Here is a 13,606-nt window from a genome sequence, read left to right on the forward strand (position 1 = left end):
TGAAAGAAAGAGGAAACATTTTTGTGTAAATAATGTTCTAAGCCCAGGAGATACACTTCAGTCAACGTTGCGGTGAAGTGAATGATGGAGGCACCACCTGCACGCTATTCATTGATTCTTTGTCGGAAATTGTTGTACCATCCAGGCCGTGTAAAAGCTCACTCATCCCTTTGATAGACCCAAATGAGGAGTGTCAGTTAATCTCATGTTGTGGCCAGTGTGATTAGGAGAGGTTATTGTTCGAATTCCCGTCAGTTGATCCATGGTGATAGGTGGCATGGCCTTTATAGTGGAATGGGTTGGTGACTATAAAGTTTACATAACGTGATTAGGAACTTCATATCAGTGTGTTCTACTCTGTGGTTTCCCAGTATGTAGGTACAGGTCCAAACTGCCAAATGTGTACCTCATTACTGTAGCAAGTCACATTATGATATCACAAAGTACTTTTTGCAAGTGAACACGCATACTTTATGTTTTTCACACTGAAAATTACTGTGACACCTCATACTTTTACTTACACTGGTAAATGTCCTAGTCCTTTGATTGCATATAAAATATAGGAAACAAGGGTAACTGTTGTTGTTGTTGTGGTCTTCAGTCCTGAGACTGGTTTGATGCAGCTCTCCATGTTACTCTATCCTGTGCAAGCTTCTTCATCTCCCAGTACCTACTGCAACCTACATCCTTCTGAATCTGCTTAATGTATTCATCTCTTGGTCTCCCTCTACGATTTTTACCCTCCACGCTGCCCTCCAATACTAAATTGGTGATTCCTTGATGTCTCAGAACATGTCCTACCAACCAATCCCTTCTTCTAGTCAAGTTGTGCCACAAACTTCTCTTCTCCCCAATCCTATTCAGTACCTCCTCATTAGTTACGTGATCTACCCATCTAATCTTCAGCATTCTTCTGTAGCACCACATTTCAAAAGCTTCTATGCTCTTCTTGTCCAAACTATTTATCGTCCATGTTTCACTTCCATACATGGCTACACTCCATACAAATACTTTCAGAAACGACTTCCTGACACTTAAATCTATACTCGATGTTAACAAATTTCTCTTCTTCAGAAATGCTTTCCTTGCCATTGCCAGTCTACATTTTATATTCTCTCTACTTCGACCATCATCAGTTATTTTGCTCCCCAAATAGCAAAACTCCTTTACTACTTTAAGTCTCTCATTTCCTAATTTAATTCCCTCAGCATCATCTGACTTAATTCGGCTACGTTCCATTATCCTCGTTTTGCTTTTGTTGATGTTCATCTTATATCCTCCCTTCAAGACACTATCCATTCCGTTCAACTGCTCTTCCAAGTCCTTTGCTGTCTCTGACAGAATTACAATGTCATCAGCGAACCTCAAAGTTTTTATTTCTTCTCCACGGATTTTAATACCTACTCCGAATTTTTCTTTTGTTTCCTTTATTGCTTGCTCAATATACAGATTGAATAACATCTTCTTCCCTTTCATGTCCCTTAACTCTTTATAACTTCCATCTGGTTTCTGTACAAATTGTAAATAGCCTTTCGCTCCCTGTATTTTACCCCTGCTACCTTCAGAATTTGAAAGAGAGTATTCCAATCAACATTGTCAAAAGCTTTCTCTAAGTCTACAAATGCTAGAAACATAGGTTTGGCTTTCCTTAATCTAGCTTCTAAGATAAGTCTTAGGGTCAGTATTGCCTCATGTGTTCCGATATTTCTACGGAATCCAAACTGATCTTCCACAAGGTCGGCTTCTACTAGTTTTTCCATGCGTCTGTAAAGAATTCGCGTTAGTATTTTGCAGCTGTGACTTTTTAAACTGATAGTTCGGTAATTTTCACATCTGTCAACACCTGCTTTCTTTGGGATTGGAATTATTATATTCTTCTTGAAGTCTGAGGGTATTTTGCCTGTCTCATACATCTTACTCACCAGATGGTAGAGTTTTGTTAGGCCTGGCTCTCCCTAGGCTGTCATTAGTTCTAATGGAATGTTGTCCGCTCCCGGGGCCTTGTTTCGACTCAGGTCTTTCAGTGCTCTGTCAAACTCTTCACGCAGTACCGCATCTCCCATTTCATCTTCATCTACATCCTCTTCCATTTCCATTTCCATAATACTGTCCTCAAGTACATCGCCCTTGTATAGACCCTCTATATACTCCTTCCACCTTCCTGCTTTCCCTTCTTTGCTTAGAGCTGGGTTTCCATCTGAGCTCTTGATATTCATACAAGTGGTTCTCTTTTATCCAAAGGTCTCTTTAATTTTCCTTTGCACTTCCTGTCGATCTCATTTTTGAGACGTTTGTATTCCTTTTTGCCTGCTTCATTTACTGCATTTTTATATTTTCTCCTTTCTTCAATTAAATTCAGTATTTCTTCTGTTACCCAAGGACTTCTACTAGCCCTCATCTTTTTACCTACTTGATCCTCTGCTGCCTTCAGTACTTCATCCCTCAAAGCTACCCATTTTTCTTCTATTGTTCCCTTATGCTCTTCCTGAAACTCTGTACAACCTCTGGTTTAGTCAGTTTATCCAGGTCCCACCTTTTTGCAGTTTCTTCAGTTTTAATCTACAGTTCATAACCAATAGATTGTGGTCAGCGTCCACATCTGCCCCTGGAAATATCTTACAATTTAAAACCTGGTTCCTAAATCTCTGTCTTGCCGTTATATAATCTATCTGAAATCTGTCAGTATCTCTAGGCTTCTTCCATGTATACAACCTTCTTTTATGATTCTTGAACAAAGTGTTAGCTATGATTAAGTTATGCTCTGTGCAAAATTCTACCAGGCGGCTTCCTCTTTCATTTCTTACCCGCAATCCATATTCACCTACTACGTTTCCTTCTCTCCCTTTTCGTACTGCCGAATTCCAGTCACCCATGACTATTAAATTTTCGTCTCCCTTCGCTATCTGAATAATTTCTTTTATTTCATCATACATTTCTTCAATTTCTTTGTCATCTGCAGAGCTAGTTGGCATATAAACTTGTACTACTGTGGTAGACGTGGGCTTCGTATCTATCTTGGCCACAATAATGCGTTCACTATGCTGTTTTTAGTAGCTTACCCGCAGCCCTATTTTCCTATTCAAGGGTAACTATGATGTTAAAAATGCTGTGTTAATGTCTCATAATGATTGCTGAAACTATTCTTGCTATTGTTGCCTTTATATCAAGCCCTCTCTTTTCTCCTGCTGTTGATTTTGTTGTATCAGTTGCTCATGCGATTGCTGTTTCAGTGTTGCTGGGGCTCCCATAACTTCATAAACTTCTTGTATGATTACTCTGACTTTTTCTGTTCTGAGATCACTTGGACCCATCTACAGATAAACATCCAATCTGTCACATCAGTGTTGGGCACAAAACTAACTCTACTAAAGTTGCAGAGAGAGTCAACTCAAATTGTAATCCGAACGTACCAAATCTAATGCAGGAATCCAATTAACAAGAAAGAAAAACCAGAGTCTGATGAGGTAGACAATTTTCTTGTCAGGAACATGCTACATTTAATTGCTTCTCATTTCTAAATTCATATGTGAGAAGCATTTAAATGTAGTAGATTCTTGAGATGAACCTTTGAACTCACTCTTGCTAATGTCATCTTTACCTGACTAAAAATCTACTAAGACTGCTACATATTTTGCGTAGCTGCTTCTTTCTTTAATTTATTTATTTATTGTTCCATGGGACCAAATTAAGGAGAAGTCTCCATGGTCATGGAACGAGTCAATACTTGAAATTATAACACGATAGTAGAAACAGATAAAATGAAATATAAGAAACATATTCAGGCGACAGTTTGTAAGTTTAAATAAAGAAAATCAACAATGTAACACTGGAATTTGCTTAATTTTTCAGCTCTTCCAGGAGCTCCTCGACAGAATAAAAGGAGTGAGCCATGAGGAAATTCTTCAGTTTAGACTTAAAAGTGTTTGGGCTACTGCTAAGATTTTTGAGTTCTTGTGGTAGCTTATTGAAAATGGATGCAGCAGAATACTGCACTCCTTTCTGCACAAGAGTCAAGGAAGTGCATTCCACATGCAGATTTGATTTCTGCCTAGTATTAACTGAGTGAAAGCTACTGCACTCCTTTCTGCACAAGAGTCAAGGAACTGCATTCCACATGCAGATTTGATTTCTGCCGAGTATTAACTGAGTGAAAGCTGCTAACTCTTGGGAATAAGCTAATATTGCAAATGACATCAAAGAAAATATATACTGTGAGGGCAATGTCAGAAGAACCAGACTATTGAATAGGGGTCGACAAGAGGTTCTTGAACTTACACCACACACAGCTCGAACAGCCTGTTTTTGAGCCAAAAATACCCTTTTTGAATCAGAAGAATTACCCCCAAAAATAATACCGTATTACATAAGCATATGAAAATATGCGAAGTAGACTACTTTTCGTGTTGAAGTGTCACTTATTTCAGATACTGTTCTAATGGTAAATAAAGCAGCATTTAGTTTCTGAACAAGATCCTGAACATGGGCTTTCCACAACAGCTATCTACCTATCAGAACGCCTAGGAACTTGAACTGTTCTGTCTTGCTTATAATAGGCCCATTCTGTCTGATCAAAATATCGGTTCTTGTTGAATTGTGAGTTAGAAACTGTAAAAACTGAGTCTTACTGTGATTTAGCATCAAATTATTTTCTACGAGCCACGAACTTATTTCATGAACTACATTATTTGATACTCTTTCAATATTACACACAAGATCCTTCACTACCAAGCTGGTGTCATCAGCAAACAGAAATATTTTTGAATCACCTGTAATACTACAAGGCATATCATTTATATAAATAAGAAACAGCAGTGGCCCCAGCACCGACCCTTGGGAAACGCCCCACTTAACAGTGCCCCATTGGGACTAAACATCACTACCACTCTCAATATTGCGAAGAATTACCCTCTGCTTTCAGTTCTTAAAGTAAGAGGTGAACCAATTGTAAGCTACTCCCCTTACTCCATAATGGTCCAACTTCTGCAGTAATATTTTGTGGTCAACACAGTCAAAAGCCTTCGTTAAATCAAAGAAAACACCTAGCGTTCGCAACCTTTTATTTAATCCGTCCAAAACCTCACAGAGAAAAGAGAATATAGCATTTTCAGTTGTTAAACCATTTCTAAAACCAAACTGAACATTTGACAGCAAATTATGTGAATTTAAATGCTCCAGTAACCTTGTATATACAACCCTCTCGATAACTTTAGCAAACGCCAATGGCATAGAAAAAGGTCTATAATTGTCAACATTATCCCTGTCTCCTTTTTATAAAGTGGCTTCACTACCGAGCACTTTAATCGGTCAGGAAACCTACCACTCCTAAAGGAAAAGTTACAGATATGGCTAAGTACTGGGCTAACATACATAGAACAATACTTCAGTATTCTGCTAGATACCCCGTCATATCCATGAGAGTTCTTGGTCTTTAGTGATTTAATTATTAACTCAATCTCCCTCTTGTCAGTATCATGGAGGAGCATTTCAGGTAACAGTCTCGGAACACTTTTTTCTACGAGCGCTATATGATTCCCTGTTGGGACTACGTTTCTATTTAGTTCACCTGCTATATTCAGAAACTGATTATTAAATACTGTACATATATGCGACTTATCAGTAACACGGACATTCCCACTACGCACTGATTCTATATCCTTGACCTGTCTCTGCACTTCCTTTCCTCTGCCACTTCCTTAACGACTGACCATATGGTTTTAATTTTATCCTGAGACTTAGCTATTCTATCTGCATACCACATACTTTTTGCCTTCCTAATAACTTTTTTAAGCACCTTATAATACTGTTTGTAATGGGCTGCTACATTTAGATTGTGACTATTTCTAACGTTTTGATATAATTGCCACTTTGTTCTACAAGATATTCTTATCCCTCTAGTCAGCCACCCATGCTGCCTGTTTGTGCTAGTGCCCTGTTTTGAACGTTCTAACAGAAAGCAACTTTCAAAGAGCACGAGAAAAGTCGTGAGGAAAGCATTATATTTATCGTCTACTGTATCAGCACTATAAACATCTTGCCACTTTTGTTCCTTGATAAGGTTTACAAAGGTCTCTACAGCAACTGGATCAGCTTTCCTAAACAGTTGAATACTATATTTAACATGTGTCGCAGCACAAAAATCTTTTAGAGTTAAAATTTGTGCATCATGATCTGAAAGGCTACTCACCTTTCTGCTAACAGAATGCCCTTCTAGTAATGAGGAATGAACAAAAATATTGTCTATGGTTGTTCTACTGTTCCCTTGCACTCTCGTTGGAAAGAATACGGTTTGCATAAGATTATATGAATTAAGGAGGTCTGCCAGCATCCTTTTCCTTGCACAATCACTTATACAATTAATATTGAAGTCACCACATATAACTAACTTTTTGTATTTCCTATAAAGTGAACCAAGAACCTCCTCTAGCTTTAGCAAAAATGTTGTGAAATCGGAGTCTGGGGATCTATAAATAACAACAGTTAGAAGTTTAGCTCCACTAAATTTAACCACACCTGCACAACATTCAAACACCTTTTCAGTGCAGTACTTTGAAACATCAATTGACTCAAATGGGATACCATTTTTCACATACATGGCTACTCCCCCACACCGCAAAGAGCTCCTAGAAAAGCTGCCAGCCAACCTGTATCCTGGTAAAGGAAGCCTCTGAATTATCTCCTTATTTAAGAAGTGTTCAGATATACCAATAATTTCAGAGTCAACATCTATAAGCAGTTCACTAACTTTATCTCTAATACCTTGTATATTTTGATGAAATATAGTAATTCTCTCATTAATCGGATACCTAATCTTTGTCGAAAGTGGTTTCTTTGTTAGAGAAACTTCCCTTAAGCAGGAATACCTATCAGCTGACTTCAATCTGAAAAAGGTACAGCTCTAACACCCACAACTACAGGAATTTTCCCATGAGTGATCCCACCACCCCCACCTATGCTGTCATCTATAAGCTTTGCCAACCTCCCCTTTCCTTACCTGTTGAGGTGCAGGCCATGTCTAGTGAAACCCGTCCTGCTGATAGACTCCACCGACACCACTGAAATGCGACTCATGCCTTCTGTCATCAGCGCATCCCCAAGTCTGATGTTATTACGCCTGACGGCTGTATTAAGATGAGGCCGATCGTGACGCTGAAACAGTTCCACGAAATCCACATTCGTGTTGCCAGTCTTAGTGGCTCTGTAATCATGATAGCTAATTTGGTAATTCTGATGCAACTTATAATCAGCTGTTTCTCACATAAGAAATTACTTGCTGTCTTGTTTTGTGTTAGATGGACATCCTGCTATGTGTCCCAGAGATAGTAACAGAAAGAGGTAGATATTTAAAATATTCAAGAGTAGAATACAAGCCAGAAAACATTGATGTCATATGCATATTGTTTTCCAGTGGTGTGGTGTCCAGATTTAAGTCATTAAGTTATCAGTTAATAACACCTCACATTAAGTCATGGCAAAAATATGTTGCTTGAGTTATTCTGTGGGACGAATTTTCTAATCCATGACTAGCAGTAGAGCAAGACCAAAGCTCATCATGAAAAGGAACAGATTACTGAAAATTATAAATTTAAGTACTTCAGTAACATTTTATGACCTAGTCATCTCAATAAACATGAAAACTGTGATAGTGAAGAAGATATAACTTGTTTTCCTTACTGTTAGGTAAAATGCAATGATACAGACATCTAACCAGAGGGACTGTTTGCTTCAGGAGGCCTACTCTGAAAAACAAAAATGCTTCAGAGAAAGTATATATGGATGTCTAAAACAGTTAGAAAGGTCTGAACGTGCAGTGCTTTCTCTTCTTGTCCTGTAGGTTGCAGGAATAGGTTTTTTTCAAGTTCAAAATTCTTTTGCTATCAGTAATTCAATTGTATGTTGCCATTACCTATTTTTTTCCTAACAAATTAAATGTTTCTGTCAAGCCTGCTTCGAACTTGTGTTGATCTCTAAGTTTGTTCTTATAACTTCTTTGCTGTATTTCTATATGTCACAGTGGATTACTTTCGTGAAAGTGGGGAAGAGTTCAGAAAATAATTTCACATTTAGCTTGAATGTTAAACAGCATGAAGTCAAGAATGGAATGACAGTGATACGGAAAAGATAGACTGCTACTCCCCACATGGAGAACTTGTTGAGTTCCAGACAAACACAGTGAAAAAGATGGTGAATATTTTAGCTTTTGGACAAAGTATTTATTCCTAACTAGAAAAAATTCACACAAACATAACTCACACACACATGACAACTATCTTCATGTACTAAGGCCTGACTGCATTCTTTTTCATTGTTCCTGCTGCAACTCAGTGTTTCCTCTATGTGGCAAGTTGCAATCTGTCCTGTCCATGTTGTTGTTAGTTTGAATTGATATTGTCCTTTGTTTTTCATTAACCAGTCTGATTTTTCTTACTTGTTTAATTTTCTTCCAATGGCCACCAACAAGTAGTGTACTTGCATCAGATACCTTTCCAAGATTAATTATGTTACAGCTGATAACTGTCTGCAATATTTTCTGTTAACTTCTAAATTCATGACGGTAACTGTACCTTTTGTTCTCATAACACTATGGTTTTTGCTGCTCACAAACCTCTAATGACCCTGTGGTCTCTGCTGATGTTGGACCTGTCCAGCACAGCAACATATTTACCATTTTAGAGTATATTTGAACTACAAAATCAGTCTTGTTTGTAAGGCTGAAATTGAGGCTTCTCCATGTTCACTTTTGCTTGTGTTACTTCTTGAAGAATGTTTTCATGACATGTACATTACATTTTCAGCAAACTGAACCAGCTTTCACAGTGAATCTGTTTCACAATCGTGGAACACCACAAACATAAACCTACTGCCCGGAGGAGGAGGTATCTATAACATGCAAAACTACCATCCTCTCAGCTTTCTCTCTGCTTTGTACAAAGTTTTGACCAGTATCCTCATAAGTAGAATTAGTTGTGAAACTTCCTGGCAGATTAAAACTGTGTGCCAGACTGAGGCTCGAACTCGGGACCTTTGCCTTTCGCGGGCAGGTGCTCTACCACTTGCCCGCGAAAGGCAAAGGTCCCGAGTTCGAGTCTCGGTCCGGCACACAGTTTTAATCTGCCAGAAAGTTTCATACCAGCGCACACTCCGCTGCAGAGTGAAAATCTCATTCTGGAAACATCCCTCAGGCTGTGGCTAAGCCATGTCTCCGCAATATCCTTTCTTTCAGGAGTGCTAGTTCTGCAAGGTTCTCAGGAGAGCTTCTGTAAAGTTTGGAAGGTACGAGGCGAGGTACTGGCGGAAGTAAAGCTGTGAGGACGGGGCGTGAGTCGTGCTTGGGTAGCTCAGTTGGTAGAGCACTTGCCCGCGAAAGGCAAAGGTCCCGAGTTCGAGTCTCGGGCTGGCACACTGTTTTAATCTGCCAGGAAGTTTCATATCAGTGCACACTCCACTGCAGAGTGAAAATCTCATTCTGGAAACATCCCCCAGGCTGTGGCTAAGCCATGTCTCCGCAATATCCTATCTTTCAGGAGTGCTAGTTCTGCAAGGTTCGCAGGAGAGCTTCTGTAAAGTTTGGAAGGTACGAGGCGAGGTACTGGCGGAAGTAAAGCTGTGAGGACGGGGCGTGAGTCATGCTTGGGTAGCTCAGTTGGTAGAGCGCTAGCCCACGAAAGGCAAAGGTCCCACCACCAAACCCATTTTCTTTGTGGAACATACTGAGGACAAGTTCAGTGAAGTTGGGTATTAAGCAAGATGAGATCTGGCTCTCTCTTTACAAAGACAACTTCTGCCAGTCAGCCAGCCTCCCTCTGTGCCTGCAACTGTTTAGGAGACAACCCCATGGCTGTCAATATGATACAGGGTGTAATTTTATCATAGGCACCTTCTCCTTCAGTCCAGTGATGAACATAGGGCTAATCTGTAATGACGTCGCATTCATTTCATCTGGCGTATCCAGGAAGGCCCTAAGGAACATCATCTATACACTGGCACTTTCATCATGGCATTTGAAGGATATGAAGGGGACAGACACCCTGCCTGAGAAGTCAAGGGAATGGTGTACAGATGCAACCTGAAACCGTACATTCCACCTCCCATGCATTGCTTCTATTGCCCCAAGTTCGGCCACATGTCCTTGCAATGCGATGCCATTCCCATCTGTGGTGACTGTGGCTGCTCTCTTCATATGGGGAGCCCTTGCACCCCACTGCCTAATTGTGCAAACTGCTGTGGTCTTCATTCTCCCCGAGCGTCCACTGTACATGAAGGAAAAAAGAATTCAGGAAATAAAGACCCTTGACGGTCTCAGCTACTTTGAGGCCTGGAAGAAATTTGACAGACTTCACCCTGCAAATCTCTCGTCTACCTTTTTGCCTTCCCCTCCTCACTCCTCCCCCTTACCCCCATCCTGCCCCCCTTCCCTTTCCTCACCCTCTACGGCTCCCATCACTTCCCCTCCAGGAACCGCTCCTCCTCCACCTCCTCACCAAGGAAAACGTGGCCTTCTTTGGCTCCTGCAAGGGGTGGGACTCTGTCTTGGAACATCCCTCCCCAATGTTATCAGGACAGGAACTGTGAATACATTTCATGTATCATAACCTCTGTAGTTGCTGCAGAAGTTCGCATCGTACTTCTGAACAACACAGTCACTGCAATATTGTATCACATATATAGAGAAGATGTTGACTCACAGACAGGCACAACAAAAAGATTGCTGCACATTTAATCTTGTGGTCAAAAGGCTTTCATCTAAAGTAGAATACACACACACACATTCCCACATTTACAACTCACTCACATGTGACCACTGTCTCCGGTCACTGAGGCAACCTTCTTCTAAAGTAGAAAACCATGACTACTGTGTCTGGCCCTGACACCAGTCTGGCCTCAGTGGCTAGAGACAGTGGTCATATGTGAGTTGTGCTTGCATGAATGTGTGTATGTTTTGTGCTTCAAAAGAAGGCCTTTTGGTTGAAAGCTTCAGCCAGCCATTTTGGCAACAGGGCACAGCCAACAGCAGGTTGTGGCACACATTGGAAAAATGATGTCTGTTGTCTGGGCTCGGAGGTCATATGTGGACCATTACAGCAACTGGGAGAGAAGGTCAAGAAGACCAGCTTGTGCATGGAGTTTTAATGAAGCATACAAGTTGCAGCATTGTCCCCAGAACTGATCGTGGCCCTTCGTTTCTGAGTTAAGTGGAAGGACTGAGGCAGATACTTCCAAGGTCCAGAGGGAAGCTAGGCTCCATCCAGCCCAGATAATGATACCAGTGGGAAACCCAGGAGTATCATTGTAAGATCGAAAGAAATGCCTCCCACAGGTGAGAGTATTAACATCCTAGCAGTTAACAGCCAAAACATTCTCAACAAAGGGTCAGAGTTCAAAGTGCTCATGGAAAGCAATGAAGCTCACATAATACTAGGTACAGAAAGCTGATTGAAACTTGAAATTGATAGCAGTGAGATTTTTGTGGAAAATTTAAGTGTGTATTGAAAGAACAGGAAAATGGAAAATCGAGTTGGTGTATTTATTGCAGTAGATAAGAAACTCAGATCCACCGAGATAGAAATTTAAGCAGCATGTGAGATTATTTCTGCACGATTCAGTTTCAGCAATAGGCATAAAATGGTAAGTGGATGCTTCTGTTGCCCACCAAAATCATCTTCTGATGTAACCGAAAACTTCAAAGAAAACCTCAGTTTGCTTGCACATAAGTTTCCCAATCATACTGTAATAATTAGTGAAGACTTTAATCATCCAACAATCAGTTGAGAAAGTTGCAGTATTGTTAGTGCTGGGCATTATAAGACATCCTGTGAAACACAACTAAATCCCTTCTCTGAAAACTACCTAGAACAGGTACGAGGGAAATATATTGGATCCAACGGCAACAAATAGACTTGACCTCTTTGAGCACATCCACATTAAAACTGGTATCAGTGACCATGACACAGTTGTGGTTACAATGCGTAAGTACAAAGGATACCATCAACGAGAGTAATTCTAACCCCCTGGGAGTAACATTGACCACAGCGGCAATTTAACCCTTTTCTTTACACTTCTGGATAAACTTTTACATCTTCTTGAAAATAAAAATTATCATATAAACATTGGGATCTGTTAATTGAATTCACACACTTTAAAATATTTTAAAATATTATACAAGGTGTACAGATTTGCTACTGCAATTTTTTCCCCAACATTTGAGGCTTTAATGAAACAAATTGGTTACACATGTATCATTCAGAGTATTTTCCATTGTTGGCCACTACTTTCTCCCATCTTTTGGGCAGTGTAAGAATCCTGCGTGAAAAAATTGTTCATCTTTTGAAGTGACCCGCGAATCAAGCCAATTTGTGACTTCTTCATGAGATCGGAAGTGTTGGTCAGCCAGGCCATGTGCCATTGATCTAAACAGGCGATAGTCAGAGGGAGCAATGGCTGGAGAATACGGCAGGTGGGGTAGGACTTCCCATTTTAACGTTTCCAAGTACCTTTTGACCTCTTTTGCAACGTGGGGTTGAGCGTTGTCATGCTGCAAAACTACTTTATGGTGCCTCTCGCTCTGTAGTGGCCGTTTGTCTTTTAATGCTCTGCTCAAATGCATTAATTGCATTCGATAATGAGCTGTGATTGTTTCACTTGGTTTTAACACCTCATAGTACACGACGCCGAGCTGGTTACACCAAATGCAGAGCATGATCTTTGAACCGTGAATATTGGGTTTGGCCATCGACGTGGGAGCATGGCCGAGATATCCCCATGATTTTTTGCGTTTGTGGTTATCGTAATGAACCCATTTTTCATCCCCGGTCACAGTGCAATGCATAAATCCCTTCCGTTTTTGCCTCTGAAGCAACTGTTCACAAACACACAAACCGTTCAATGTCTCTTGGTTTCAGCTCACACGGGACCCAAGTTCCTTATTTCTGAATCATTCCCATAGCACAGGACACGCCCATCTACAAGAACGGTGGTAGGAAGTGATCCACAACACTATCGCTGATGTCCTCAACATTGATTTGTTGAAGGATCTTGGAACATATTTTGGGGTCAAACATAATGAGGTATCTTGAACAGAATGATCTCCTCTATGGCAAGTAACATGGATTCAGAAAACATTGATCATGTGAAACACAACTCACACTTTTCTCCCATAACATACTGAAAGCTTTGCATCAAAGGTGTCAGGTAGATGCAGTCTTTATTGATTACTGAAAAACATTTGATTCAGTACAACACCTATACGTCATCAAAAGCACAATCATAGGACGTATCAAGTGAAATTTGTGACTGGATTAAAGGCTTTTTGTTAGGGAGGGTGCAGTATGTCATCTTGAATAGAAAGTCATCATCAGATGACTGGGGCTGTGCCCCAGGGAAGTGTGTTGGGACCCATGCTGTTCATGTTGTGTATTATTGACCTTGTAGACAATATTAATAGTAACCTCAGACTTGTTGCAGATGATGCAACTATCTGTAATGAAGATATGTCTCAAAGAAGCTGCATAAATATTCAGTCAGATCTTGGTAAGATTACAACAGACAAAACAAAACAAAACAAACAAAAAAAAAAGTAGTATCCTGTGACTATTATGTAATATCTACGAAG

The 13,606-nt window shown here is 40.2% G+C and overlaps 1 protein-coding gene across 1 annotated transcript in view; it reads left to right on the top strand.

Moving 5' to 3' along the window:
* The window catches only part of LOC126234792 (uncharacterized), a 186,376-nt gene that overhangs the window by 37,458 nt on the left and 135,312 nt on the right, over window positions 1–13,606 (top strand). The window lies entirely within an intron of this gene.

Source organism: Schistocerca nitens, chromosome 2 (assembly GCF_023898315.1).
Source record: "Schistocerca nitens isolate TAMUIC-IGC-003100 chromosome 2, iqSchNite1.1, whole genome shotgun sequence".
NCBI lineage: Eukaryota > Metazoa > Arthropoda > Insecta > Orthoptera > Acrididae > Schistocerca > Schistocerca nitens.